The sequence below is a fragment of the Siphateles boraxobius genome, unplaced genomic scaffold (genome assembly GCF_051911475.1).
Source record: "Siphateles boraxobius isolate OS27281-9 unplaced genomic scaffold, OSU_SipBor_1 41, whole genome shotgun sequence".
Classification (NCBI taxonomy): domain Eukaryota; kingdom Metazoa; phylum Chordata; class Actinopteri; order Cypriniformes; family Leuciscidae; genus Siphateles; species Siphateles boraxobius.
In genome coordinates, this window is record NW_027509042.1 from 8649503 (window position 1) to 8677500 (window position 27998).

Genomic DNA, 27998 nt, shown 5'->3' on the forward strand with positions numbered 1-27998 from the left:
AAAGTGCTTTACATAGAAGAAATTTAAATAATCAAAAGAAATCAGAATAATTAAAACAGTTTAGAATAAAAGATAAAATACAGAAATAATCAAATGAAATCAGAGTAATTAAAACATAAAATAAAATACAGTGCAAACAGTCGGACGAACAGTGGTACAGTGCTCATTCAGTAAATGCACAGCTAAACAGATGTTTTTTGAGTTTGGATTTGAATGTGACTACTGTAGGAGCACATCTGATCTCTTCTGGAAGCTGGTTCCAGCTGCGGCTGGCATAGTAGCTAAAAGCAGACTCGCCATGCTTAGAGTGAACCCTTGGTATTTCTAGCTGATGTGATCCTAATGATCTGAGTGACCTGTTGGGTTTATATTCAGTGAGCATATCTGCAATGTATTGAGGTCCTAGGCCATTGAATGATTTATATACCAGTAATAATACTTTAAAATCAATCCTAAATGTAACTGGCAGCCAGTGTAAAGACCTGAGGACTAGTGTGATGTGTTCATATTTTCTGGTTCTGCTCAGAATCCTAGCAGCAGCGTTCTGTATGAGCTGCAACTGTCTTATGGTCTTTTTTGGGAAGGCCAGTGAGAAGTCCATTACAATAATCCACCCTACTGGTGATGAAAGCATGCACAAGTTTCTCTAAGTCTTGATTGGAAACAAAGCATCTAATTTTTGCAATATTTTTCAGGTGATAGTATGCTGATTTAGTTATTGCTTTGACATGACTACTGAAACTAAGGTCTGACTCTAGAGACACACCCAGATTCCTGGCTTGATTTTTAGTTGTTTGACCCCTAGACTGAAGGTATGCGTTCACCTTGAGAACTTCATCTTTGTTTCCAAACGCAATGACTTCAGTTTTGTCTTTGTTTAACTGAAGAAAGTTTTGGCACATCCAATTGTTTACTTCATCAATGCATTGGCAAAGGGAGTCAATGGGGCTGTAATCGTTAGGCGATAGGGATAAGTAGAGCTGTGTGACGTCTGCATAGCTGTGGTAAGCGATTTGGTTCTTTCTCATTATTTGGCTCATTGGGAGCATGTACAGGTTGAATAGGAGTGGCGCAAGAATTGAGCCTTGAGGGACTCCGCATGTCATGGATGTCCACTCAGATTTATGGTCTCCTATACTCACATAATAACCTCTGCCTCCTAAGTATGACCTGAACCATTTTAGGACTATCCCAGAAAGCCCGACCCAGTTTTCCAGCCTGTCAAGAAGTATGTTGTGATCGACAGTGTCAAATGCAGCACTGAGGTCGAGTAGTACCAGCACTGATAATTTGCCTGTATCAGTATTTAAGCGAATATCATTTATTATCTTTATGAGCGCGGTCTCTGTACTGTGGTGCGGTCGGAAACCAGATTGAAAATTGTCAAAGTATCCATTCGAGCTTAAGAATTTGTTCAGCTGATTGAAGACAACTTTTTCAATGGTCTTGCCTATGAAAGGAAGATTTGAGATCGGTCTATAGTTGTTTAATATGGTCTTATCCAGATTGTTCTTTTTCAGGAGGGGCTTGACAACAGCAGTTTTCAGGGAGGTCGGAAAACTCCCAGAGAGAAGTGAGGCATTCACCACTTCTAGCAGATCTGCTTCTAAGCTGTGTAACACATTTTTGAAAAAAGATGTGGGAAGTGCGTCAAGGGCGCAGGTTGATGTTTTTAGGTGCTGTACGGTTTCTTCCAAAATTTTGCCATCAATTTCTTCGAAATCAGACATAGTGGCTACTTTCTCATGCTGTTGTCTGATCTGCCTGACCCTAGCGCAACTCAAGGATGGGAGGCTGGTCGAATAAAATAATTCTGCTTTTTTTGTAGTAATCCAAGCGTTTGAGCACTGTGCTGATTTGCTGAAGTTAAAATTAGGTGATAAAAGGAGATAAAATAAAGAAATATAAAAGTGATAGAGCAACGCGCGGAGCAGTAAGCGAGAGCGTCCGAACAGTAGCTGAGCAGGAAGTGCAAAAAAAAAAAAAAGATACAAGAGAGACTTATCTAATGGCAAACAGTTGTTGTTTTTTTGTATGCAACATATACAAACTTATTTACATGCAAAATGCCAAAAAAAACTTATTTAACTGGTCTCAGTGAAATGAGGTCAAATGCAGCAAAAGTAATTGGATGCTTAGGCAATAGGTTATGAAAACCAACTGAACCTGTCCAAACAACCTGTCAATACAAACTATTTGCATCGCATCTAGCTGTACTGTACAAAACTTAATGTAAGGGAAAAGCTCCTGGCTCAGGAGTGGAAAATTCCAGTAGTGGTTATCCTGAGTATACTCTTTGTCAGAACATATGTGCTTGTGATGAGTATGAAACAGGAAGGATGGAGCATGACATCTGTATCCAGGCTATAAATGAAGCTGAAAATGTGCTCATTTCTGTAACAGGTTGCTGCATGTTCTTTCTCCTCTCTGAATATTACACAGCCAGACATTGGCATGGAACCAGTGAAATCTGTGTTAGAGGAATGCTGCAGTGTAAAAACAACTTCTTAAGTTTAAATGCAGATTAAAGAAATGATCAATGATCATTGTACTTTTGTAACCACTTTGAATAAAATTCAAAACATGACATGAAACATATTTAAAAAAAGGATTCATAAAATGACCACATGGTTTATGAATTTTGTGATTTTGTGCTGTTTTTAACTTTCTATTTCTAGCGGATTTGACTCTTACAAAACTTTTTTTGGTGCAACCTGATCTACTGATGTTAAATAATGAAACCAGTCATTAGTTAAACATGGTGTACATTTTTGTAAAATGTTCAAGTTCACAAAATTATATATTCTAAAAATGCACTTACATTTTTCAAAATAATATTAACAGAAAAACAATGTCAAAATGCTACAATAAAAAAAATTAATTGGTAAACTGTAAGTTAGCTTACTAGATGAAGTGAAAAGTAATATTGATTTCACCTGAAAAAATTAAAACATGTACCTTTACAGTCAAATATTGTTATATATATATATTTTTTTTATTATTATGGAAAATAAAATAATTTATAGTGAGACCTTGAGTGAGGCTGAGGCAGCAGCCAGTTTGTTTTATATTTAATTTAAAAACAAATATTTCTTATTTTTTAATCAGTTATGAATTATAAAATATGCAGCCACCAAATTCCACCCCATAATGCCCGTAACTTTGTCATAATACTTTTTTACACTAAATTTATAGAATTACAGCAGTCAGTTTTTACCGTAATTTTTTTTTTTTACAGAGAGAAATTTTCACAAAGCTACTGACATGTAAAATCAAATTGACAAGTAATGATAATCAATGTAGCCTATGATATGAGCACTTCATACCACTTCTCTAACAACTTAGTAATGTATGTATCTCTCTTGAGGGCTGTAAAAAACATGTCTTATCAGCAAACCAACCTAACGGCAAAATCCAGAACACTTACAAAACCTTCACTCATCCAGAGAGACATAGATAGCACAGAAACACCCGAGAACTATGAGCTTACTGGGAATATTGGGTTCAGATATGTTACAAACAGCCTCAAGGAAAATACCTCTCAAAAGAAACTGTGCTTTTTCAAGCTGAGGAGAGCAGCGCTCCCAGGCTGCAAGCTACTTGCACAATCGCCTCAATGAGAGATCATGTCAATCAAAACGGTGGACTTACCTTGCTTGAGATATTGCAATAATCTCAGCTAGTGTCAGTGTTTGGCTTAAAGCAAGGGTGTTACTCTAAAACTACTCAAAATTGTTTTTTTAAAAAAAGTGATGGGTGAGTCAAAATACCAAGAATTTAAGATAAATAAAAACATTATAAAACTTTACAATAAGGTCAAATGACTTAACGTTACTTAAAGATAACTTAACTATACTTTTAAGTTTTGTTCTACAATGTGAATTACACACACCCCTAGCTAAAACGTGAATTTTGAAGCATTTATGGTTTTATGTGCAGTGTACGTTGTAGAGCAAAACATCAACGTATTGTCAAGTTGTGTTAACCACAGGCTTTATTTCACTCATAAATGAAAAAATTCCATTATAAAACCCCTATAGGAAAATCTCGAAGGAACCAAAGGCGAATTAGACTTCCGGGTTCTGACGTCACCTGCACCACTCTATTAGGGTGTGTTGGTGTGTGGACTGTAAAATAAAATGGATGACATGTCTCCACTTCCTTCCACTATAGAACAATTAAGCCAAAATATCCCAGAAATAACCATTGACATCTAGCCTATGGAGCCTGAGTCTGTGCAGTAGTAATCCTGGTTTTTGTAGAACTGAATTGCAATAACTACTCGGTTACTCACGTAACCTCAGTTCCCTGAGTTAGGGAACGAGTATTGCGTAGCTATACGCAGTGGGGAAACTCCTTTTCCTCGATTTACTGAAGCCTTTATGTAAAGCGCATTTGCAGCTGCACAGCTAGAACATGAGCGTCTGGCTCGCTCATAGGCTGCGCTGCGGCAACTGCACATCCAATGGCGCAGGCGCCTCTGACGTGCAACCAATGAGATCACTCTGCGTCATACACGTCAGAGCCCGCCAAGGGGGCGTGACCTCAGTCTATAATAGTCCCCGAATTCGCCATTATAGCAGGTTTAACGACTGAAGCGACAACTTGCCATGTTACTATAGTGCGGCTGGCTACGCAATACTCGTTCCCTAACTCAGGGAACTGAGGTTACGTGAGTAACCGAGTAGTTCCCTTTCGAACGGTCACTTCGTATTGCGTAGCTATACGCAGTGGGGACGCCATGCAAAACGCCGCACTGAGTAACTGGCTGCCACTGCAACTCAGGCCCCTGAGCATACAGAACAAGCCATAACCGCATAATTATGTATAAATAGACCGAACACCGTCAGGTCTAAAATAGTACACATCAGTTAGAAATAACCCAACATACTACACCAATGAACCCAGACACTGTCGGGGTTATTGGTATATGAACATATAACCAGTCAAGTGGGTTTATATATGAAATTATAACCGGCCAAAGCAGGTTTTATATATGTATGGAATATAACCGGCAAAAGCGGGTTTTATATATGTCATATAACCGGCCAAAGCGGGTTTTATATATATGTAAATATAACCGGCAACAGCGGGTTTATGCATGAATACAACCAGCCAGCAGCGGGTTTTATATATATATGTGAATGTGATAGTGCACAGTAATATATGACAAGACCAGCCACCGACGGGTCTTAATCATACCGAAAGCACCTTCGCCTGCAGGGAAGGCACTTCCCTATTATAGAAACTCATAAATGTGGAAGGCGAGGACCAGCCGGCCGCATCACAAATATCACTAATGGGAATGCCAGATGACCAAGCCCATGACGAGACATACCTCTGGTCGTATGGGCCTTGATACCTATAGGGCAAACTTGACCCGCTGCGGTATAAGCCATAGAAATAGCATCCACTATCCATCTAGACAGTCTTTGCTTAGTGACTGGATCCCCCTTGGATCTACCACCAAAGCAGACAAAAAGCTGTTCTGATTGTCTAAAAGACGCAGAAAGCTCCCGATAGATTCTCAGCGCTCAGACAGGGCAGAGAAGATTAACCTCTCCATCCTCTGCAGAAGGAGGGAGGGCTGATAATGTCACCACCTGTGCTCTGAACAGTGTTGAGAGCACTTTAGGAACGTAACCATGTCTGGGCTTGAGGATGACTCTGGAGTCATCTGGACCCAACTCCAAACATGCAGGGCTCACAGAGAGCGCCTGCAGATCTCCCACTCGTTTGATAGATGCCAACGCCATAAGGAGAGCGGTCTTCAGCGAGAGGGTTTTTAGATCAACCGATTGGAGCGGTTCGAAAGGCGGACCTTTCAGAGCCCCCAGGACCGTGGAGAGGTCCAGAGGCGGCACAGACGGAGGCCTGGAGGGGTTCATTCTTCTCGCACCTTTCAGGAATCTTACGACCAGGTCGTTTCTTCCCAGTGACTGGCCAGCCGTCAGAACATGATGTGCTGCTATGGCTGCCACATACACTTTGAGCGTGGACGGGGAGCAACCCGCGTCCAGCAGCTCCTGTAAGAATGAGCGAACCACTGATATCACACATGACTCTGGGTCAGCCTGATTTTTCGAGCACCAGCTGGAAAAACCTGACCATTTTGAAGCATACAGGCGCCGAGTCGACGGGGCCCTGGCTTCAGATATAGTGCTTAAAACCTTCTCAGGAAGGTCCTTGGGTACCCGTTGAGGGGCCAAACATGAAGGGCCCATAAATCGGGTCTCGGATGCCACAATGTCCCGTTCACCTGTGTGAGGAGGTCTTTCCTCAGTGGGACAGGCCATGGGATTGTGTCCGATAACTGAACTAGTTCCGGGAACCACGATCTGATTTTCCAGAGAGGGGCCACCAGAAGGACTGGGCACCCGCTCTCTCTGACCCGTTTGATGACTTGTGGAATCATCGAGACGGGGGGGGGGGGGAGGCATAAAAGGGACGGTTGGGCCAGACATGGGCCAGCGCGTCCCTGTTCTTTGAGAAGAACAATTTGCAGTGGGTGTTGATTCTCGAGGCGAAAAGGTCGATTTCGGCCTCGCCAAACACCTTCCATATTAGACTGACCGTCTGTGGGTTCAGGGACCACTCGCCGAGGGGAGTGTTGTCCCATGAAAGCATATTCGCGCCCACATTCTGGACGCCCGGGATATGCGCTGCTCTCAGAGAGCTCAGGTTGGTTTGTGCCCATATAGAGGAGGTCTCTCGCCATCGCATGCAGGTTCCCTGACCTGATGCCCCCCTGGCGATTCATGTAGGCCACCACTGACGTATTGTCTGTGCGGACTAAGACGTAGTGACCTCTGAGGTTCGACAGAAATGCCTTCAGGGCCAACCCAACTGCTTTCATCTCCAGACAGTTGATATGTAAGCTCTGCTCCGTGCTCGACCAGAGGCCGGATGCAGGCATGCCCTCGTGCAGCGCTCCCCAACCCAGGTTGGACGCATCTGTAAGAACCACTTTCCTCCTGGAAATTGTTCCCATTGTCACCCCCTCGTGGTGCCAGTTCTGAGCCCGCCAGGGAATCAGGGTTCTTAAACAACCGTGATTCACCATAACGCGCAAGCTGCCTGACTGCCATGCATGAGTTGGCCCACAGCGTTTCAGCCGATGCTGCATCGGGCGCATGCGCAGTAATCCCATGCGGAGTACTGGCGATGCTGCTGCCATGAGACCAAGCAGTTTCTGAAATTTCTTCAGTGGCGCGCGCTCGCGCAATCTGAAAGTGCCTGCAAGCGCTCGCACCGAGAGCGCGCGCTCTGTGTGAGTCACGCTGTCATAGCTCTCGAGTCTAAAACTGTGCCCAGAAAGATCATGCTCTGGCTGGGGGTTAGTTTGCTTTTTGAAACATTGATTGTGAAACCCAGGCATTTTAGATGGCCGAGAATCAAATCCCTGTGAGCTAATAGCTCGATTCTCGACTGTGCCCCCACCAGCCAGTCGTCGAGATAATTTAACATGCGCACTCCCTGAAATCTCAGAGGAGAAAGCGCTGCATCCATACACTTCGTGAATGTACGGGGTGCCAATGATAGACCGATCGGCAGAACGGTGTATTGATAAGCCCGGCCCTCGAAGGCGAATCTCAAGAATGGCCTGTGACGAGGATTTATTTGAATGTGAAAGTAAGCATCTTTCAGATCCATTGTGACAAACCAATCCCCCGGGCGCACTTGCGCGAGGATATGTTTGATAGTTAACAATTTGAACGGCCGTCTCATGAGAGCTTTGTTCAAATGTCTCAAATCTAGAATGGGTCTGAGACCGCCGTCTTTTTTCGGAATCAGAAAATAGCGGCTGTAAAAACCCATATTTTTTAGCGCGGGGGGGACTAATTCTATCGCCCCTTTTGCTAATAGATTTTGTACTTCGGTGCGAAGCACGTGACCCACGTTGCTTCTCACCGAAGTCTCGAGAACCGCCTGAAATTCTGGGGGTCTGCGAGCGAATTGGAGCGAGTAACCTCGCTTTATAGTGTTTATGACCCAACTCAACACATCGGGGATAGCTTGCCAGGCTAGAACCCGTGTGGCTAGGGCTTGACACACTGATTGGGGCTGGTCGCCTAACGTAGGGGGACCTGATACCCTTATATTGTGATTTGTGCACACATTGAGTATTGGACTGACTGTACAAGCATTTGCGTGTGGGGAAGTCAGTGTTACAACGGGGGAGGGGCCACCTAGTGAAGGGGGACCGTGAACCCATATATTGTGATTTGTGCACACATTGAATGTTGGACTGACTGCACAAGCATTTGCGTGTGGGGAAGTCAGTGTTACAACAGGGGAGGGACCGCCTAGTGAAGGGGAACCGTGAACCCATGTGTTGTGCTTGTGAAACTGATAGCTAACATTTTGAACGGCCGTCTCATGACAGCTTTGTTCAAATGTCTCAGATCTAGAGTGGGTCTGAGGCCGCCGTCATTTTTCGGAATTAGAAAATAGCGGCTGTAAAAACCCGTATGTTTTAGCACAGGGGGGACTAATTCTATCACCCCTTTTGCTAATGAATTCTGTACATCGGTGCGAAGCATGTGACCCACGTTGCTTCTCACCGAAGTCTCGAGAACCGCCTGAAACTTTGGGGGTCTGCGAGCGAATTGGAGCGAGTTGCCTCGCTTTATAGCGTTTATAACTCAACTCGACACATCGGGGATAGCTTGCCAGGCTATAACCCGTGTGGCTAGGGCTTGACACACTGATTGGGACGGGCCGCCTAACATAGGGGGACCTGATGCCCTTATATTGTGATTTTTGCACACATTGAGTGTTGGACTGACTGTACAAGCATTTGCGTGTGGGGAAGTCAGTGTTACAACAGGGGAGGGGCCGCCTAGTGAAGGGGGACCGTGAACCCATATATTGTGATTTGTGCACACATTGAATGTTGGACTGACTGCACAAGCATTTGCGTGTGGGGAAGTCAGTGTTAAAACAGGGGAGGGGCCGCCTAGTGAAGGGGGACCGTGAACCCATATATTGTGATCTGTGCACACATTGAATGTTGGACTGACTGCACAAGCATTTGCGTGTGGGGAAGTCAGTGTTAAAACAGGGGAGGGGCCGCCTAGTGAAGGGGGACCGTGAACCCATATATTGTGATTTGTGCACACATTGAATGTTGGACTGACTGCACAAGCATTTGCGTGTGGGGAAGTCAGTGTTACAACAAGGGAGGGGCCGCCTAGTGAAGGGGGACCGTGAACCCATGTGTTGTGCTCGTGTGCTTTATTTGGGTCGCCGTGAAAACGGCGTTTGTTTGCAAAGACGCGCTCACTGCTGCGGGCCTGTTTACAATAATAAAATCCCCAGCCGCCTGAACTGTACAGGGGGCTGTGGGAAGTTTTGCTGGCTTCTTTGAGGGTGGTCCGGCAAGCGCGGGACACGTGCCCTCTCTTTACTTTGCGTGCTAGGACGGCTTTGGCGGGAAGCGTTCGGCATCAGCCGCAGGGCGGGGCTGAGAGGCCTGTTTCGCGGGCTTTGCTGGTCGGCGCCAGCTAGCACGGCTAGTTCCACTCGAGCTCGAGGTCCGCGACGGCCTGTGTTAGGATCCGAAGCATTTCAGCGTCGGAGTTAGTCCTGCCTCGCTGGGTCCGCCGAAAGAGACGAGGCCCGCCACGTGGTGGTGGGGGGGCGCTGATCTCCCTCGAACGGGACCGGAGATGACTGAGCTGGAGTGAGTGAAGCACGCGGGGACGTGGCCGGCGTGCATTCACAAACGTCCGTGCTCTCTGGATGCCGTTGGCTGCGGCGCTTCTTCTTCCTCGGCTGAAGTAGGGCCGGAGAAGGGAGCGCGGGTGATGCGGCGCCGCCGTCTCGAGAGAGAGCTAACGTTAGCCGAGTTCGCAGCACGGAGATAGGCATGCACGCGCAGGCCGCACATCCGCCGACAGAGAGTGCATTCTCTGCGTGGTAGAGTCCCAGGCATGAAATGCAGCTCGCGTGTTCGTAGGCCTCGCATAACACGAGGCATATGGAACAACGCTGATACAGATATAAACACATAATAAACAGATATTGAAAAGGATATCGCCGGATAGCCACAGGAGAGACGGCGTCAGGAGAAACACGGTTGAGATGTGTAGTCTGCTGAACTGTAGCTCGCTCAGGCTGAAGGCTTGTTCGACGGCGAAGGCTCAATAAATGGTCAGAGACGTGAAGTTTGTCGCTGAAGGAGTAAAATCTGCTATAATGGCGAATTCGGGGACTATTATAGACTGAGGTCACGCCCCCTTGGCGGGCTCTGACGTGTATGACGCAGAGTGATCTCATTGGTTGCACGTCAGAGGCGCCTGCGCCATTGGATGTGCAGTTGCCGCAGCGCAGCCTATGAGCGAGCCAGACGCTCATGTTCTAGCTGTGCAGCTGCAAATGCGCTTTACATAAAGGCTTCAGTAAATCGAGGAAAAGGAGTTTCCCCACTGCGTATAGCTACGCAATACGAAGTGACCGTTCGAAAGGGAACTGCTTACTATTGGCATGGGCGTAATTTCCTATCGGGACAGGGGGGACATGTCCCCCCCCCCCCACTTTTCAAAATCCCGTTTGTGTCCCCCCCACTTTCAAATTCGTTTGTTATGATTTTAAACCGCACGCCGTCATCGCAACGGAGGAGCAGGACCGAGCCTGTGTCGACGCGCGCGTCCACGTCCAGGAACTTCGCGTGCACTCTAAAAATAACTCACTGAAAGTTCTAATGAGCAGGAATAACGTTAACGTTAGCGGTTGCGGCGCAACGCCAGAAACAACAACAGGCGACTTTAATGTCATCATGGATGAAAAGAAAGAAAGGAGATGTGAATTGGTTGATTCAGTAAATTTGCTCAGGTCAGGATAATCATATTTTTTGTCTAACGTTACACCATGTTGATGTTAGCCTTACGTTGACTGAGGCGAGCTACACTGCTGCTTAATAACTTCAGACTGTGTTAGCTAAATATATTAATGTATAACATTCTGTGTAGCTTACTAAAAAATAAACATTCTGGCCTACCATGAAAACGAGTCCACTTTAAACCGCTGCATTTTCTGTCAGCAACGAAGTAACGTTAGTCAAGACAGAACCTAACAATAACACACACACATTTATGCCAAAATGTCCGTTTTGTCGAGTATCCCACAAGAACAGTCTTAAATTAGTTAAATAGAATCTTAAATGGAAGTAAAGAGTTGTGTGAGAATGAGGGCGTTTTCACACCTGAAAGTCCGCACCAAGGTCCGAACCAAAGTTCACATTTTGATACATTTTATAATTTCAGAAAGTTTTGGTTTGGTTTCACACTGCAATTATGCGAGCGCACTAAAGAACTTTACGTGACATACTTGCGCCCTGTCGTCATCATCTATGTGGGCTGCATCTCGACATTGATTGGTTTGTAAATGGACGTGCGTCTGACGTCAGCGTGTTGTCAATGCGGCGGGTAACTTTGACATTATGAATGAACAGACGCATATCGTTGCAACTGTATTGTTATTTTATGGCATAATTACCTGCAGCACCAACTATACACAAGGCTAGTTCAAATTCGCCAAATGAACGTCCTCGTCGTGCGAACACTTTATCGTCGCCGGCAGGAAAGGAGGAGAAGACTGCAAGCAATCATGCGAGCTCTTTTTTGTGTGAATTTTTTCCAGTTGACTTCTGTCATCAGACCATACTTCAATTAAAAACCTCGTCTCCTCCTCTCCTCATGTGCGTACGGCTCATTTTTCCTGCAATCTTATAGGCTTGTTCGACTTGAACCGACGCTGCGCAGACCGATCGGTTGATGACATCAAAGTACCGCGAGAGCGATTCAAAAGCATAAGGAGCCGTCTGCTCTCTAATCGCTCTCGCGGTACTTTGATGTCATCAACCGATCGGTCTGTGCAGCGCCGGTTCAAGTCGAACAAGCCTTTTGTTTTTTCGGCTATGCGGGAACCACCGGAACTTCCTGTGAAAGGTCTGAAAGTCCGAACCATACAGAAATGCTTTCACACTAGAAACGAACCAAACCTTTGTTCAGTTTGATCCGGACCGAGACTACCTCTTTTCGTCGGAACAAATTTAATCTGTTTGGTCCGGACCGTGGTCCGGGGGAGGTTTCACACCTGCAATTTTGATTCGGACCAAACTGAAAAGTCCGAAAGTCCGGACCAAACAAGGTAGGTGTGAAAGGGCCCTGAGACGCGTGAGATCCTGTCAGCAGCGGCAGATCTTAAAGTGACAGCAGCCACTCATTCTCTCTGTCAGTAAAGTTAACCAAAGAACAAAAGGAAAAGAGAAAATTACTAACTGCTCTTGACTAAATAACGGATTAATCAAATAAAATATTTTAAATTAATTTATTTAAATTAATATTTAATTTATAATTTATGCCGTTTTATAAACTTTCTGAAATGTCTGTATATTTCATACATGTTAGACAACTGGCACAGCTGTTAGACAGAAAGTCAACATAATATGACATCTATTATGGGTTTATGTGAGGTTTGTTTTAAGTTCACTTTTTTCACTATTTTTTGAAGCCTAATAAAATTAAGCCTAATTTCATCGAGACATTATTCTGTCTTTATGTTGTTTCTACATTACAGTGGAAATTGAGTCTCACATTATTTAAATTTTATTTACACACAAAACATTAATAGCTAACATTTTTTACTTTATAAAATTATTCTCTTAAGTCTTGGCGATCGGCCCCTATTAAACAATAAAGTAAGACATCTTTTTCTTATATACATAGATAGCCTACTATTATTTTATTATTTTTGGCAGAATTAATCATTATAATCAAATGATTTCCTGGATTTTGCATCACCATTGTCCCTAAATGTCTGTAAATGCAGGAAATGGGGTTCAAATCGAAAATATTTTCCCCCACTTTGTGTCCCCCCCACTTCTCAAACCAAAGTTACACACTTATTGGAATAATGATTTTCCTGTCTACCTATCCGAGATGATATGTAGCTAAGTACAGAAAATAAATGTTTTTTCAATCTAATTTTCATGCTGATTTACAGACATTTTTACTTGTTACCTACATGATAAATGTTACACAGGAAATCACTTACTTGAACATTATGTATGTGTCCAGAAGAAGGCCACCTGCTCCACATCCACACCCCATCATCTCCAGACTCTGCAAACCTAGTCAGTGACATGGAATCTTTCTGTCTACAAAGCACATTCAATAGGAGCGTGAATGGACAGATATAAACAAAAAATTAGAATAGTTAATTAATTGATGATTTTATTATGTTACGTTGAGCTCATATAGAAACCCAGATGCACACACACATCATACATTACCAAGGTGGGAAATGGGTCATTCTTCGCAAAGGAACTGTAGTTTTTGATGTTTTCTGGTACTTTCCCGATTAACCCAACTTCAGTAAGGCCTAAATGTCATAGCTAACAGTAGCTACAATAACAAACAGGAGAATGCTAGTAGCCCTTTGAATTTAATCAGCAATGTCACTTTTTGTTATTTAGCTAATAGGCTACACTAATTAATATTTAAATTGTGGTTAGCTTAATAACAAACTTACCTTGTCCAAATTATGTCCGTGGTGTTGTTCATTCATCGAAAACAGTTATAATCATACAGCAAAAACAACTTTTAAAACCCAAAAGAATCCAAAAATGTTAAAAACGTAATGGATGTGCTCGTCAAAGTGCGCATGCGTGCGTGTTGTACGTTGACAACTGGCATAAACTAAAGAGGAAAAAATTCTCTCATTGTTTAAATATTTCTGGTTATACATTCGTTCAGTTTACAACCCAAAACAAATGTGTGTTGAAGAACAGACATCCTCAAGTCAATCATTACATATCTAGATAATTAACAATAACATTGCCGTTTCTAAACTGACACACAACATAAAAAGTAAGTTGATTGAATGTTTTTCCAGTAGATGATTCTAAACATTTCTGCCAGACCAGTCAGAGATGTTTTATCCACTAGATGGCAGCAAATCATAACTTGGGAATGGGAGCAGAAAGCCATTGTGTTTATCTTTTTTTTTATCTTAGGGGACCAAATTGCAAGTTGTGAATTTCTACATAAATGCACAAACATAGTCTTTCATCCTATTTTATCCTTTTGGTCCTCTGGTTGTTTAACAAACCAAGACTGAGAATCCAGGAGCATATTCAGTGAATTATGTTTCAGAAGGCATCAAGAAAAGAAAATATGTCTATTCATTTTAATTGACAATATGACAATAACGGTAACAGAACATCAACAAAAGAGAGGTGGGGATGTAAATTATATGTGAAACCTATGCCTGCACAATCCATCATGTTATAATGTACTTTTCAAAAGCCACAATTTTTCTTTTTCTTTCTTTCCTTTTTTTCCTTTTCCTGCTAAAAGACCTATTGTTTCTTTTTTTGAGAGCTTTTCTATTGTTTTGAGCACTGACACTCCCTTCCTTCCCCATCCCTCTCCCTCCCTGTTTCACAAGTCCTCTTACTCTCTTTCGCTCCCTGTGCTTTTTCAGGTTCCTGGTTTTTGTCTTTTAGGGCATACAAATATACATTTTAAATTGGGAAACCACTACACATACCACCTCACATTTTTGTAGACAAAGTAAATTAGAATTTACAGTATTGTGCGGATTGGTAACATAACTATATTTGATAACCTGTGTGCTTGATGTTTGTACAATTTGTCATTGATGTCATCAGTAAGACTGTCTACATTTATTAATTTATTTTATAAGAAAGACCCACATGGGGTTACACTTTTGACTTCAATCAAAATGAAGTTCAAAATTACATGTCCTTCATCAGGACTATCATAGGTCTTAACAAATGCGTGTTGTGAAAATGTGTTCTTATTCGCTGAGGTGAGGAGTGGAACTTTTCTCCAGTGACAAGCCCTGAGAACTCATTAACCCATCTATCTTATAATCAACGGAATCAAAATGGATGTGGAAGAGTGAGCAGGCCAGTGATGACTAGCCATGTGTGAAATCACAGAGCTGGACAAGAGCAATCTCACACTCATCTTTTTCTATATCAACATAAGATATACTAGCACAAGTCAAGAAAAGGTTTAAGTCACCATCAAAATGGACCATTCTTATTTTTTATGGACTATTGCTATTACAAATTATGTATCCACAAACATCGTTTAAAAAAAAGAAAGAAAAAAGAGCCCTCAGTATGTTTAATCAAAATAACTTCCCCACCTTCTTCCAACGAAATCTCATCTCTTCTCTGATGACATGTTCTCCGGTGTGAGGGCGGGACAAACTGTCAACCAAAACCACACAAAAATCAAGTCCCGCTCTACATTTCTTCTTGTTTCTCCTGAATATACGTCACAATAGCAACATTTTACATATTTGTGTTTTTGGACCACCAAGTTAGAATAATGTAAATTGTGATTTACATTTTCTCATGGCACAGAAGAGGAAAAAACTTATTACCATGCAAAAACATAGTAACGTTAATACCGTGGTAATTTTTATATAAAGCGGATATAACAAACATAATTATGACAAACAAAATCATAACAATATGATTTTGTAGGAGTGCATTGATCATAACAAAAAAAATGAACACCATTTATTTCCTCTCCATAATTATTTTAATTTATTTTATTTTGTAGGCACGCGCGCGTCAGTGGCGTTTGTATCACCAAGGTAACGGCAGAGGGAAATTCGTCTGCTCAAGCAGGACCGACTGTAGGGATCAGATAGGGGCGGAGGAGGGGTAAATCAGTAAACGGTCGGCACTCTACCGACAGTGCTTGTGTCCTTACAAAGCTGACATGAACTGTATCACCGGCTGGCTGTATTTTGCGTATCGCTTTTCCTTTTGTGTTCATGACTTTGGACGCGAGATCACGGAGACAACGGAGTCATTTTAGGCTCCGGTAACAAAAAAGACAAAAGATTTTCGCAAACCTGGGGCTTGAACACAACAATAACGTTACCAACAATAACGAGAGGTGAGTTCCGCTTGTTATTGAATGGTCTGCGTGTTCTGCATGTTTTTTACCCCTCTATTTGTGCTTTAGGGATAATGGATTTGCAATATTATAACAACTTGGGGATAAGAAGTTGGGTTTCTTCGATACACATTATGTTTGACATGACAAAGCTTGACTGATGTCAGAAACTTCACCTCATGCGTGCTCTTTGTGAAATACACCAACACATAACTTTCTCCAGGATCAGAGAGACAGCTTAACGTAGATTCAAACATTGCGGAAAGAGTTTTTTTTGTGTGTGTGGTGAAATACAGTTAATATTGTACAGTAATATTGCCAGGAGCACCTGACTCCTCTTAAATGAGCCTTCAATGGTGAATGAAACCCCCTGTTTAATTGAAAGTATTAGTTGATTCACATAGTCACTCCGTGTAAAGTTGTATTTTTTCCAAAAATATAAAAACTTTAAGTTTTCATGCCTCGCTCAAACCTTGAACAATGATAGCCTACTCAATGCCAAGGGACTACCTGGAGTGAGAACATGTGAATGCTTGTTTCCTGTTGACACGTGTGAGAGAGCTGTTGATTAGAAACCCTGGCTCATTTTAAAAGACTAAGGAAAACAGAACTCCATCAAAAAGCCATTTTCCCACCGTTCCTGCAGACGCTGATTCTGAACTTCCTGCTTCCTGAGAAAGACAAACAATAGGAGACAGAAACATGTGACATCCTGATAGTGTATGAGGCGAACAGTGACGCACTTCAGTCCAAATTTAAGGAGGATAAGCAATGCTTTCTTTGTTTTAGGGCTTTTTGGGGAGCAGGTGATGTAATTAAATTAAATTAAATTTAAGGGATACGCTGTTTTTATTTTTAAAGGCAAGGACTTTTTGTTTTGTGCATGCGGTTCAACAATTGATTTATGCCACAGTGAGTTATAGCTGGTTTTATGATAAAAGCTCATGCACAACTTCAAACACGTAACACATAGGCCTATGCATACTATAGGAAGCATTAAAATGGGGGCAGATTTCCCAGTTCCTTTAAGCTATTAACTGATATAGAAAATTCTGTGATAGAGTCATTTTCCAATCAGGGTGCTTTAATGGATTTGCTTATAGAAACTAGGCTTTTAATGTTCAACTGTCATTAAAAGCAAGGCTTTTCTCTCAGGAGGTTTTTAGGGTAGAGTGCTTAATTGAAGCACATTTGAACACTTCCCATCCCCCTTCTTCTGAATGCATTTCTGTCTATATGTTTTTATCTTTCTGCCCAGTTGCTTTCCTTTAACACTGCTCATGATGTTGTTATATGATATAGTTGTAAATCCAGAATGTTCATCATGTGTAACCTGACAACTAGCTCACCTTCCTGTTGCACAACAAAGGAAGGCTGACCACAAAAGATAATATTCCTTGCCTGCATACAGGCTGATGGCTGACGCTTCCAGAAGTGCAACTTGAAAATGGCCACTTTAAGGAAGAGAGTTTTGGCTTTTTTAGAAGGGTGTTTTTCAATGATTTCCACACTTGATTCTAGCTGAATCTAATCTTGCTTTGAGATTTAGGGATTTGATTGTCAGTTCTCTCTTTTATCTTTAAGCTTGGAAGTATAAATCAATGTAAAGCCTCTGCATTTAATGGTGCTGGCAATGCCTCAGAGGGGTATGTGCATTCAGTTCAATTCAATTAGACCAACTCAGTTACAGAGCAAGTGTGACCTGATGTCGTATAATTGATCCCTTATTGCATTAAGGACACTGGTGTCAGTCCAATTTGACCATGTCCTTAGAAAGGCATGCTGGCAAATACGACATCAGATGGTTGAGATGTTGAAATGTACAAAGTACATTTGTAGAACAGATGAAACTAGATAATGTTTGCAGATGTTTTTAGTAATGGGTGCCAGTTTTCTCAGTAAGAGTCTATGGAAATCAGAATATTTGTGTCAAATTAGTGTAAAATATACAAAATTTACCCAAAATTTAAGTGGGTCATTGTTTTTGTGTGTTTAATAGCTGTTTCGTACTTGTTTTTCCATTCTTTTGTCTTAACTGGAGAACTTAAATTGTCCCGTGGTAGCTCTGAAAAACAAAGGGCTCAAAACTGTTGGTAGTCCATAAACCTGTCCTCGGGATGTAAAAATTTAGACTTGTCAACCAATTTGCTATTTAACCAATTTGCTAATTTGCAAATTAATATTTATCCATATTGCCCCTTCAATTAAAGGCTCTTAGAAAAGATAAGAACTGTTACAAAGCTAAATGTTTTTATAATGTGATGCTGTTCTGTTCCAATAATTGAACTTTAGCTTCCATACCCTGTTCTCCAGGGAAAACCGAAAATGATCCCTATAGTTATAACTCATTTTCTCTTTTCCACTGGCAGGCATATGTTCAATTACATTCCATCAATCCCCGAATGAGAGCGACTATTAATATCAGTCCACCTAGACACAGAGAGGAAGAGCTCATGATAATGGGCTATCCGCTGCTGTCTCGCCTACCACTACTGTTGTATGTGTGTGTGTTTCCTCGCTATCAAGAGACCTTGGTATGGTAACATCCTCGTTGAAAAATACACATGGCCTACAGTCTGGATGGAAATCAATAGAGTAGTATGGTGCTGCTCCACATAAGTGGTAGCGCTGGAGGGAATCATGGCTGATTCTTCAACATTTCTGTGTTTTATCAAGGGATAGTGTACTGTTTTTTTCAAGGGAGATATCTAGAGTAAGTGCAATACCCTGTAATATAGTAAACATTATCAGTACGATGTTTCATAAATATTGGGTTAGGTTAGTAGCACATATACAGCCCTAAGGCCACAGTGACAACGAACTGCAGGCGGGACATGGGGCACAGGTCAGGAGCCCTTTTCATCTTGCAGATGGTAAAGGAATTGCTTTTCATATTACTATGAGTGACAATCAAATCCACCACGTGCCCTTTGCTTTGTAATGATTATTCAGCCTTAAAGAAACATCATTTTTTAGTAGTTGTTCATTTGAACAATCCTCTAACCTGTAGTGGACTTCAGTTGTAATTTGTTTATGCTACAGAAATTGATGATACTTTAAACTGTGCAGTGTTATTGAGGAGAGGTTTCCTTTAAGTTACTCAACTTATGATTTTCCAACCAGATCCCATGAGATAATGTAACTGTTTCACGAGGTGACTATTTCAAATCAATTTATTTAAATGAATAGTTCACTTAAAAATGAAAATTCTGTTATCAGATCTTAAATTCTGGCCTTTTGTATATTTGCCCCTACACTCTGGAATTCTATTCCTCAACAGATTCGTAACCTCTCATCATTAGCCTATATGATTTCAAAATCATTGAAAATGGCTTCTTGTTTCTCTGATCCCTAACTTTATGATCTGATTCATGTTATGCAAGTTGTTACTGTATCTACGCTCAGTGTATCTCTGTATTGTTTTTTTTTGTCTGCTGTCGGGTTTATTTGCTGTAATATTGTAAAGCTACCTTGAGTTTGCAGAAAGGCGCTATTATAAAATAAATGTATTATTATTATTTATTATTAACTATGAAAACATTCCACCTGTTATAGGGACTTGCTAGTAACCACCTTTAACACCATAGCAACCTCCTACTGTAACAACAACCAGAAACACATATAGCGCAACACACTAAAAACTATTCAATGTAAAAATGATTAATTCTCAGAACTGTCCTTTGAACATGCTCTAACTTCTCTGCTACTGAAGATGACCTCTGCTTAGATAGAAACTTGATATTTTACCTTTAGCCTTCAAACGCTGAAATATGGATGACTCAAAGAAAAAGAGATCTGACTTTTGTCACCGTAAGCTGACCGCAGGTATAACTAGCCTTGGGGTGGAGGAAAGGACTTGGTAAGGTCTTGACAAAAGACGATGACCTTCTCATGGCATCAATGACCAGCAAGAGCTGAATGAATTGTTGCCCAAAGGAGTTAGTAAAGCTTTACCGGATTTTATGACTAAGCCTGTTGTAATTTCTTACATCATCAGCAATTTACAGTGAAGTCTTTATCCTTTTTTCAGAGAATGGTGGCAACTTTGCTGAATTGCTTATTTTTTATCTAAACAAAGCAAAATATCTTGTATGACTGGATCATTGTGATAAGACTTTGCAAAGAGTGCAGGTGGCATGTTGTGATCCAACTTGTCATGTCTGTGAATTACTTGCTCATGCATTTGCTTACCCCGCTGTGCCTGTCTCGTTTATTTATTCTGACACATGGCATGTGTCTGTGGGCCATTTACCCGCATGAGAGAGGATAAAGATCACAGTTAAAGTAATTTGATTGTTCCATCCCTCTGTTTCCCGTTTGTGGACTCAGTAGAATTAAGGCAATGTTCAGAAAAGCATCTTATCATACTTATTGTTCTATTTTTTATTTTTTATTTCAAAAGTGTATTCTGTACATAGTATGCAAATTTGCATATTGTTGCTTAAAATGTTGCATGTGTATGCATGCATAATACATTTCACATATTATTTCACACAATGTTTTGTATACTTCACAGTATATTTTGTAATCCATTCTGAACAGCCTAAATGAACACAAATGTTCTCAACCACATGTTCAAGGACTGTGAATTATTAAAGGATCATTTTGCACATGTTTGGTCAATTGTGATACCAATTCTAGTGTTAAATGAGATATAAACAATTTTACGAGAGGCTGAGTTTGTGTTCCTTGTCTAAAAAACACTTACACATGGCCTTTTACAGCAGTAGCCTTAGCTTGAACCCAGCCTGTTGTGCTGCAATAAAAGTGTTATACATAACTAATCTGTATTTATTAAAACAGATTCTTCCATCTCCAAACATTTTTCTTAGTCTTTTAAGCCAGAAAGAAGAAAAATTGTCCTTTTAGCATGGCTGAAATTAAGGTGAAATGTCACACTGAGTTTGAAGGATATGACAAGGACATAAGGTTCAGTACAAATGTTTTTAAATGTTAACAGTGGTAGTTTGCATAATATATGGTTGGAGATGCGTTGTGAAGCGGGAGAGAACATTAAATATTAATAAGGACAAGAGCCAAGAGAGATGGAATAAGCTAAACACAAAAATTCACAAAAATGCGCATATATAAACATATCAGGGTGAGGGTTCATTCAGCTTTAGACTTCAGAATGTTTTCTGTATATAGTGTGACTTGAAATGTGTACATTATTTTATAAGAAATTGTCAATAAGTTATGTGGCACATATAAAATGCAGTAGGCTAGGTCAGTGCTTCTTAACTGGTGGGTCATGACATAAAATAAGTCATGGAAAATGCTAAATATAAAATAATAAAATGCAACTAACCATATAATCAAATAAAAATGGTATTATAATTTTTAGGGATGTGAATTGATTCGGAAATAATAAATAAATCATACAGGTCTGTGTGATTAATAGCGTGAGCACATAACACTAGCCACATGAAGTGGGGAAAAACAAAATCGTAGCTTCAGGAAGAGCATCATTGAGACTGCATTAATTACGTTAATTATTTACATGCAGACAATCGTAAACACAGAAATGTTGTGTTTTCCAGTCCTAGAATTTTCATTATGGAGTCGAAAATGATTCCCATTACTTTTTGGGTTGACATCAAAGTCTGCGCATCCATTCAAAATCTAGCCTATAGTATTTTGGTCATTTGAAAAAAGCAGCCAAAAAGGTATATAGATGGCAAAGCTGTTTGTCGTGATCTCATCACCAAAAACCATGAACAAAACAAGGTAAGCTATGCAAGTCACAATGTGTTTTATGCTTTATATTGTTGGGGCTTATTTATATATTTTAGTGCTTGATTTTAAAAACAACTTGTTTACTTCTATACGATAAGCAATTTTCATATAGTGCTTGGATCAGTTAACATAAGATTAATATAGATCATTATAAATAATAGTTGACAAAAAATATTCACTATTTGAGCATCAAAAGTCATATATTAGTTGCTCAGCATGGTACCTTAAAAATGTTCTGTCTTCGTCTTTATCTCTTCACTGCGCTTTCTTGCTTTCTCTCAGATTTTATTCTCTGCCATTGTGTTCTCTGCCCCCCCCCCCCCCCCCCCACACCTACTGTGAAACTAAGAGAATCCATTCATGGTTTTCATCTCTTGCAAATGATATTTAAACCCAGCGGCCCCACGTTCTCAATCTACTGTTCTGCAAAGTCCCTGCACCCACAATCCCGTGGGGACCTTATTAGAGGGGGCAGACAGACAGTACGCGCAGAGCGCTGGGCAGAAGCAGCAGTGACCACCTCCCCCGTCTGCTCCGTGGCATCTGTGTTATGCGCACACACTCACACCCATCCTTTTTGTCATGGTTCAGAGGTTTCAACATAACCCAGCTCTGTGTGCTATGGCCTATATAAGCCCCAAATCCCAATCAAACAGACACTTCAATGGGCTCTCTGTGACAACGAACTACTAAAACCCTATCACGACAAATAAAGCAAAGACTTACTGTAATCTAAATGCCTCGAGGCTTAAATATTATATTATATAAATAAAGGCATACCCTTATATTTTTTTTAATCTTCATGAAGATATATAAATATAGCAAAGACTAAAAGATGTTTACATTTTCTGAAGAAAAAGTAAGTGGTGGTAGGTGATGTGGGTGGTTGCTAGGGCATTGCTATGTTGTTGCTAAGGTGTTCTGAATAGATTTTAGTGTTATGTTCTGGGTGGTTTCTTGGTTGCTCGGTAGCCCAAGTCAAAACAGTTAATATTCGTCAGCGACTCTACTGTTAAAAAATACCCGAAAAAACGTTAATATTATAAAATATTTTTACAATTTCAAATAATGTATTTTATTCCTGTGATGGCAAAGCTGAATTGTCAGCTTCATTACTGATGCATGTTGGATCCTTCAGAAATCATTCTAACATGCTGATTTGGCACTCAAGAAACATTTCTTCTTATTATCAATATTGAATTGAAAACAGCTGCGTAATATTTTTGTAGATACTGTGATACTTTTCAGAATTATTTGATGCATAAAATGTTAATTTATTTGCATCCGAAATATTTTAACATGTTTCTACTGTCACCTTATTGTTCCTGCTTTAATACCCACCAAGTGGAAATCATATGTTTATGAAAGATTTAACGTTTTGAGGTATCATTTTATGCTCAGCACAAACAACGTGGGATGAGTTATATGCCAAATACCAAGGGTTAAACTCCATATCAGAGCCCTATCTTTTTTTCCCAAGGCATTCCTAAATTAAAATACAACAGAGCTGAATTTATTAGAGCAGCCTGCTCTGATTTTGATCTCTCTGTGTTATGAAAAGTGTTATTATTTTTACAGATTGCAAAACAGATGGTCTTATATCGGAACTCTTTTATTTCATTTCAGAATATTATTGATTTCCCTTCCAACAATCCACCTGTCAAACCATCTCTAACCCAACAGAGACCTTAGTCAGTCAGTGGGCTGGTCAAACAGCCGTTTGGTGTTGGCTATACAGTGGCATTCCCGTAATGAAAGTGTAATGCAGACACTGCACTTCTCAAAGCACAGTCATGCAGACTTTTGGGGCCATCAGCTGTTGATGCAAACGCGTGTACTTTGGAACAGCTGCATACCCATCATTTCTGAGTGTGTGTACCCTCTGGATGCATAAAATGCCTTCCCCTTTCAGCCAATTAAATATGCTCATATTGCATTTGGTAATTGATGTCATATTATTGCTATGCTGGGGGAGCGCACAGGGTGAAGAGGATTCTGTGCCGCCCTCCTCTGGGTTCCTAGTGGAAATTAGCTCATTAATACAAATCAGTGTATGAATGTAACCATGGGAGTTTGTCTTGGCACTGATAAAAAGGAGATAGATAAAGCTTGAAACAAAGAAAAAAAACATTTTAGCCAATAAGACTTCTCTGAATCTTGAAGATGCATTAAGGAATAGTTCATAAAAAAATCCCTATTTTATTTATTTAAATGTATCATTTATTCAACCTCATGTAGTCTCAAGATTTGTAGGTGTAGACTTTCTTTTGCTGACGTAATTTATTTGACATAATATTTAAAGGGATAGTTCAACCAAAAATGAAAATTCTGTCATTAATTACTCACCCTCATGTTGTTCCAACCTCGTAAAACCTTTGTTCATCTTCGGAACACGAATTAAGATATTTTTGATGAAATCTGAGAGCTGGATCATTCCTCCATAGGCTTCTAAGGGATTGAAACTTGCCAGCCCTGAAAAGTTATTAAAGACATCGTTAAAATAGTCCAAGTGACTACAGTGGCTCAATCTTAAAGGGTTAGTTCACCCAAAAATGAAAATTCTGTCAGTATTTACTCACCCTCATGTGGTTCCAACCTCGTAAGACCTTTGTTCATCTTCGGAACACGAATTAAGATATTTTTCGATGAAATCTGAGAGCTGGATCACTCCTCCATAGGCTTCTTCAGGGATTGAACTTGCCAGCCTCAAAGTTATCAATGACATCGTTAAAATAGTCCGAGTGACTACAGTGGCTCAGTCTTAAGTTTATCAAATGACGAGAATACTTTTTGTGCGCAAAAAAACCCCCAAAATAACTATTTTATTTCAACTATTCATTTCCTTCTCTCTGGGCCTCGACTCAGTTCACTAGTTTAACAGCGTAAGCTTCTGTTGTTGTACGCCACACGCATCACACACATGACCAGCGTCAGCCAATAGTGAGCCTACGTGTGACGTAGCTCTACGGAATCACACTACGTTAAGTGACTAGAGGCCCAAAGAGAAGGAAATGAATAGTTGAAATAAAGTCGTTATTTTTGTTTGTTTTTGCGCACAAAAAGTATTCTCGTCGCTTTGTAAACTTAAGATTGAGCCACTGTAGTCACTTGGACAATTTTAACAATGTTTTTCGGGGTAATGCTTTTCGAACTTTTCGGGGCTGGCAAGTTTCAATCCCTGAAGAAGCCTATGGACTTCTCTGAGAGCTGGAGTGAAAATATCTTAATTCGTGTTCCGAAGATGAACGAAGGTCTTACGAGGTTGGAACAATATGAGGGTGAGTAAATACTGACAGAATTTTCATTTTTGGGTGAACTATCCCTTTAATGAGTTATATCACATTTTTTCTTAATATTGTGCAACCCTGCATAATACATAGTATACACTACATATTAGCCTACGTAGTATTTTTACAAAGCTGATCACTTTTTATTATGATTGTAAGAATGCAATTTTTGAATCCAACTGTAAATGACCACCTTTTGGCCCAGTCTATGTAATTGCTGTTATTCGAAGGACTACTTGACTACTGACGTCATATAACACAACATCCAATTGTCCTGTTTGTTTTGGAAATACAATAGGCATTTAATTACTAGCAGGGTGCCATCAAGGGTCAATGCCATTAAAATGAATAGGATCCTATGTTACAGAGAAGCTTGAGTTTATGCACATGACACTGGACAATAACCCATGTGTGAGATCATCATTCAAAGCCGAGTTGAAGCTGTAATTGTTTCTCAGTTACTGTGGCAATAACGTGTAACGTTTGTATGTAAAATGCTTGCAGACCAAAGCGCAACTCATCACTAACTCATAGGGCATAGTTCTCCCAGATGTTTTTGCCTTTTAAACACAAAATGTGTAAATTAGACTTGCCATTTGATGTTTTTCCCCCACATTGATATAAAAGTCTTTGTTTTAGCTCACAATGTGCTCTCTTTTGAGTTTCGGCCTAAAATATGGCTTCAAAAGCTACAGCTGTGTTTACTTTTAAAGGTGCAGACAGCATGTGAACCTTGTTTGCTCTGTGTGTTTGTGAATACAGGCAATTCTTCTTTCTTTCGTAGAGAACCTCTTGAGTGTGAATCTTATGTTGTGTATTTATTTGTTTGTATGTCTTTGTGTGTTTGTACTTGCATTTCAAATTTACAGCCTGCATTTTGTGTATGTGATGTATGTGCATTTGATGTGTGTTTGTTTTTGTTTTTGATCTTGGCTCTCTCTCACACACACCTGAGGTTTAACCAGATACTTTTGTCAGATGTTCTCAGAGAATTACCCAAGACTTCCATTGGGAATGTCTTTCAACATCTTATTCCTCAGTGTATTCTCCTCAGAGCTAAATTTATAATCTACTAGGATTCATTAATCAACAAATTATATAACAGGAGAGTTTGCGTCACATTCACGCAAACAATAAAATGTTTTTTCAGTTATATAGTATATTTATTTTATATTACAGGGTATTATAGGGATAATTAAATTTGAATTTTAAAATGTACAAAAATCAAGATTCAAATTTATACATCTAAAACATATATTTAAGGGTAATGTAAAGTAAAAAAAATTAATATTTATTATTATTTTATTTTAGTATTTTTTAGAAATTATGTGAGAATAAAGAACCGATGGAACCATGTGAGAAATTTGTTGTAGAGCTTAGCGGCCATTATACAGACATATTTGAATAGAGAATGCTTTGTTATTACATATGTTAGACTATTATGAACAAATATTAAAAACTTCTTATTCTTTGTGGAATTGGAATTGTTTTCAGCCTGGAGTTTTACATCAGGGGGGTGTACGATCGATGTAAGACAGAATGTCCTGTTTCTAACCCCCTTGTTGGCTTACCAATGCCACAGGCTCTCTGAATTCCCAGAATGCACTTAAACCCTTGACTCTTTGCCTCTCAGCATCCAATCAGCGCTTGACATCAATGGTTGCTCTGCTCCGTGAGGGAACTTTTGAGCAGCACTGGTCTCAACTTTGTCAGTCATGGTTAGAGGCTCTTTACAGTAATGCCTTTTAATCAACAGCTTGTATTTTTTGCCATACTGCCCATATACATATCCTAGGAGCTGTGGCACTGCAAGAGGGTTATGTTTGCTATTGCTAGCCTGTATGGTTAGTGTACAGTGTGTAAGTACCTATCAACAGTTTGGAAATATTTTATTTTTTAAATGTTTTTGAAAGAAGTCTCTTACTCTTTCCAAGGCTGCATTTATTTAATCAAAAATACAGTAAAAACAGTCATATTGTTATTGTTACTATTATTATTAAAATAACTGTTTTCAATTTTAATATATTAAAAAATCTTGCTGCATTATTCCTCCAGTCTTCAGTAGGCATGGGCCGGATTGAGTTTCTTTTGGAACCTGTCTGCAGCCAATCGATGAATTGCAGTTTAAGTCACTTCCGTGTTGGATTCAAGAGAGAGACCGGAAGGTTTCCGCTTGGTCTCGTCAAAGACTGAAAGCGTAGGTTGTGTGCAGCGTAGAGGGTAACACAACCCCTTCCCCTCCGGTTGGTTCGAGCACGAGCAGTCTGTCACATGTGTGTAGGATGGCCGAAAGAGGTGAACACCTGGAACCTTTTCCCTAGTCGAAAAAGATGAAGGGGTGTGGCTGCCTGTAACTGTGGTGATTGAAATCGCAAAATGACGAGTTCTATTTCAAGAAAATGCTGTTCTTTTATTCATCCTATTCATCAAAGAACAGCCTGTCTTGCAAACATGCAGCCTGCATAGTCTTCCTTCTCTCTTTTTTATAGATGCATGTAGTCTATATTGATTGACCTATATTTCTTAGTAGATTGTAACAATGGCGCTACACTTAACTGAATTGTTTACTTTTTTGTTTCTCCGTTCTGTCTATGGTCTTTGTTTGCGTAATTTGGAGATTCTGTACCTCTTGAAATGAGCAATTTCAGCAAGCTATATCCAGTTCAAGTGTCATATACCTTTTTCACTTACTATTAAGAGCCTTTGCATCAAATCCCTTTATTTCTAGTGCATTCTTTGTTTTAGAAGATTTAAATCTTTCAAATATGTAGTGACATATAAACTTACAGCCCTCTATTAACTATATAAGACTCTATAAACTACTGCCAGATATGACAGCTGTGTGTGCATGTTCCTCTTTGATTTGTGCAATTTCCTGCCAGAATGACCCTTAAGGATGAACTCAACACCAATATGTGTAATGCAAGACCCTAAACACATGCACAAACAGCAGGTGGAGAATGAAAAATATTCTTTTGGATTGCTACAAAATGAATATATGGAAGCTTGTTTCAGCCACGGAGTAAAA

At 40.3% G+C, this 27998-nt stretch overlaps 1 protein-coding gene across 3 annotated transcripts in view; it reads left to right on the forward strand.

Annotated features, from left to right (window-relative positions):
- Positions 1-15628: 15628 nt before the first annotated feature.
- The window catches only part of frmd4ba (FERM domain containing 4Ba), a 56404-nt gene continuing 44034 nt past the window's right edge, over positions 15629-27998 (forward strand). For all 3 annotated transcript variants that reach the window (XM_077198115.1, XM_077198116.1, XM_077198117.1), the window contains exon 1: positions 15629-15947. The gene's annotated coding sequence lies outside the window, so the exon portion shown is untranslated. The remainder of the gene's footprint in view (positions 15948-27998) is intronic.